The following is a 4,384-nucleotide window of genomic DNA, read 5'->3' as shown; positions in this document are numbered from 1 at the left end:
ATCATAAGGGTAAATTTCTAATTCTTGATAACTGAATACAAGATCACACTATATTAGTATATAATCATATATAATACACTATATTAGTATATAACCATATACATAAATAATTCCATATCTCAATTTACTTATCAACATTTATTCACAAGCATTCCATAATGCTATTTATCACATAGCAGCAAATTATACTTTAAAAGAATTGACCAAATAAATAAGTTTTAAGTCAAATAAAACATAGCCCGATGAATTATAATAACTTGAATCAGATACTCAGGTAACTACATCACACCAGAGGCACCAAAGTGCGAACAGAGGCACCAAATTGCAATCCCGTACAAGTTCACATTCTAACCTTATTGGCATGCCAATTGTATCCTAACTATTTACTACATCAATCGGACATTATAATTGATCCCATCTTTCGTTGGTACACATTGTACCGCACTTACCCAAGAACTATCTGAGATAGGGTAGATAATTCCCGCATCTAACCATTTGATCTCCTCCTTTTGTACTACCTCTTTCATTATAGGATTAAGTATCCTTTGCCCATTGATTCTACCTCACTCACTTTCCTCTAAAATAATCTTATTCATACAAAAGGAAGGGCTTACACCTCGTATGTTAGCTATGTTCCAACCAATTACTTTTTTAAATTTGTTTAAAAGAGCAAGAAATTTCTCCTTTTGGTGTTCTGTCAGTTTTGTTGAAACATTCACAGGCAAAGTATAACTATTACCTAAATAAATGTATTTTAAATAGGATGGAAGTACATTTAGTTCAAGCTTAGGCGATTCCTCGATTGACAACTTGGGTTGTGTAAATTCCTAAACTTCCAACTCTAGTAGATTGAACTGTAGTGGTTGAACATAACTCCTCAGATTGGCTTCCATCAAAGCCATAACTTCATTACCTTTTTCATTTTCTAAGGGTTCAGAGCCTAAAGTGTTCTCCAATAGGTCTTCTTCAAAATTGCTCTTAGATTCCATAGAAACTAAGGTTTCTAATTCCTCCATTATTAAACATTCCTCCGTCGGATCGGGAAATTTCATGGCCTTCATAATGTTAAATGTTACCTTATCATTCTGAACTCGCATGATGAGTTCTCATTTTTGCAAATCTATCAATGTTCTTCCCGTGACTAGGAAAGAGCTCCCTAGGCTGATCGAAACTTCCTTATTTGCTTCAAACTCTAACACAATAATGTCATTTGGAAAAGTAAACTTATCAACTCTTACCAAAACATCCTTGATCTTTCCCTTAGGATATGCTAACGAATAATTTGCAAGTTGAAGTGTCACAGTAGTGGGTCTTACTTCACTTATTCCCAACAATTTGAAAATAGATTTGGGCATTAAGTTTAAGCTTGCTCTAAGGTCACACAAAGCTTTGCTGCAGTAAGATTCTCCGATGTTACAGGATATCATAAAGCTTTCAGGGTCTTTCAATTTCAAAGGTAGCTTGTTCTATAAGAGCGTATTGCACTCCTTTGTCAAAGCAACAAGCTCATACTCACTAAGTCATTGCTTTTTGGACTGAATATCCTTCATAAATTTAACATAAATGGACATTTATTCTAAAGCCTCTACCATCAAAATGTTGATGTGCAGTTGCTTTAGAACATCTAAGAACTTCTTGATTTGCACCTCTTGTTTCTACTTATTCAGCTGAAGTCTTTGAGGATATGAAACTCTAGGTTGATAAGGACAACTTTTCTGATGAGGTAAATCTGCAAAATAAGGTGTTAGCTTATCAGAATTTACTAGTTTAGAGTTTACCTCATCAGATTTCTCAGCATTTGATTTTTCTGGTGTAGGAACTTTAACTGTTGGTTGACTTTCATTCTTCTTAGTAAGCTCATCTTCAACCAAAACCTCATTGGGTTCCAAAATCTTACCATTTCATAATGTAACCACCTTGCAAGGTTCCTTACCCAAACTCCTTGGATTTTCTATATTGCTTGGCAAGGCTCTTTGCGGTCTCCTACGAAGCTCAATAGCTAACTGACCCATCTCGTTCACTAGATTTTTTAGTGTTGCTACTTGACTTTGGATCAAAGCGTCATTTTTTGCTATGTACACCTTCAACAAGTTCTCCAAATTGTTTGATGATTTAGCTTGATGTGGTTTGGGGGTTGTTGACTAAACACTTGGGATTGGTTGGGTCTATGTTGCATATGAGTGTTCGGGCCATTTCCTTGGTTACTTCAGGAAAAGTTCAAATGATTCAGCCTTGATGGATTGTAGAAGTTGGACTGTGGTCCTTGTCCACTTTTATTTTGATACTGATTGCTTATATAACAAATTGATTCTAGATTTGAAGGAAAATTATCGAGAGAATGACCATCCCCACAATGCACATAGGAAATAACATCATACTAACTTGGTGATTGAGCTGCAAAATTATTCAAACCATTAGTTGTAAATTGTTTTAGCATTAAGGAAATAGAAGATACCTGAGCAGAGAATAAATTTAGCGTGTCCACTTCATGCACTCTAGCTACTCATCCTCCAGAAACTACTTGATCTTTTAGCCATTGGTATTTTTGCTAGCAATCCTTTTGACGATCTCATAAGCCTCGCTAAAAGACTTAGAAAAAATCGCACCATTCGCAGAAGCATCTACCACTAATCTTGTATATGCATTAAGATAGTTATGAAAAGTCTCCAACTAAATAAAATAAGAAATCCCATGATGAGGACACTTATGAAGCAATTCTTTAAATCTTTCGCATACATAATAAAAAGACTCGTCATCCAATTGTTGAAAAGTGGTTATCTCATTTTGTAACTTTGGGTTGTTGCTTGGTGGAAAATACGTTACCGAAAACATTTCTACCAATTCTTGAAAAGTTGATATTGAACGGTGGCAATGAATTTAGCCATGCTCGTGCTTGATCTCACAAAGAGTACGAAAACAGCTTCAACCTTAATGCATCTTTAGTCACACTAGCTAACTTAAACAAACCACTAACCTCCATGAGTAATCGAGAGCGGAGATGTGGATCTTCTATGGACATACCACTAAACTAGCCCACCATTTCGAGCATTTGAACTATCACTGATTTTAATTCAAATTGGGTGCCTAGAAATCCAGCTTCTTGATTCGTGGATTTAATTCATTGAAGAGTGGCACAACATATTGTCTAATGGCACGATCCCTATCATTAGCAATAAGGATTGGCTTGTGCAAATGATTTTCTCCATTGCCTTGTCCATCATTTTGATTTCCAAGGTCCATCTCAACTTGTCTTTGTTCAAATCTCTCGCGTCTTCTCTGTCTAAATGTCCGCTCAATTTCAGGGTCTATAGGTAATAGATCGATGAGTGGATCTATACTCATAACCTGATAAATAAATCACAAATAAAGAATAAAGATTAAATTAGTAAAGTTAGAAATTAAATAAAAACTAAATTGCAAAAATAATTTCATAAAGAATGATTAAGGCAACAGTCCTAGGTAACGGTGGCAAAAACTTGTAACATGGTTTGTGCAAGTGTACACAGTCATTCAAGTAATAAGTACATAAAAATGAGTTATCGCCTCCACAGGGACTATGTATGTTTATCGATTATTTTTAAAATTATAAATTCACAATTTGATATAAAATCTCAATAAATTGAATACTGATGTTTAGACTAAGTGAAATTAACTAGATGCAAAGATTGATCCATAATGCAATTTTTAATCTAAATGAAAATCATCTAGATGTATGAATGAATGGCTTTAGCATAAAAAACAATCAACATTAAATGGGCTAGGATAATTATATTAATCAATTCAACTTACTTTATCATGCTTAACAATGTTCAGAAATACTTCTATGGCAACTCGACCTTTCATAAGGTTGGAAACCAAATTAAGTCCTCTCTAATATTTTACTTAGTGAAATATGCATTTTACTAATCATATTAGACTAAGGTTTTCTAGGTCACAGGGACATTTACGTTGACAACAGTTTAATCACATAAACCTAAAAACTATGCAAGATAATAGAGCTAAATAAAGATATTATGAACCTCAACTTAGTCTGGTTTAATGATCTAACTTGAGCATTGCAGTTCTCAATTATATGTCTACTAGCCGTATTTTGGCTAGGATCACTCAACTAATCTAAATGAACCCAATCACGTATGAATGAAATGCATCATGATATTAATTGAAAACATGATCGTTTGAGGCCCAAAAATATTAAACATGAATAAAATAAATCTTACTGAAATAACATAATCATCCTAGAAAATAGGATTTAAAATACCATAGTTGATGTAAAAAACAATAAACTCAAAGAAAACATAATTAAAATAAATAACAAGAGGAAAGAGTAAACTCTATTCAGTTCAGTAGCCTTTTGGATCTATTCTAACTGATGTGCTCCTCTATT

General features: G+C 33.9%; 1 non-coding gene across 1 annotated transcript; it reads left to right on the top strand.

Moving 5' to 3' along the window:
- Positions 1-2,686: 2,686 nt before the first annotated feature.
- Positions 2,687-2,792, top strand: LOC121208621 (small nucleolar RNA R71). The gene has a single exon (XR_005903750.1). It is a non-coding gene; the product is annotated as a small nucleolar RNA R71 (small nucleolar RNA).
- The last annotated feature ends 1,592 nt before the right edge of the window (positions 2,793-4,384 follow it).

The sequence above is a fragment of the Gossypium hirsutum genome, chromosome A10 (genome assembly GCF_007990345.1).
Source record: "Gossypium hirsutum isolate 1008001.06 chromosome A10, Gossypium_hirsutum_v2.1, whole genome shotgun sequence".
Taxonomy (NCBI): Eukaryota; Viridiplantae; Streptophyta; class Magnoliopsida; order Malvales; family Malvaceae; genus Gossypium; species Gossypium hirsutum.
This window is presented reverse-complemented; position numbering and strand designations above follow the sequence as displayed.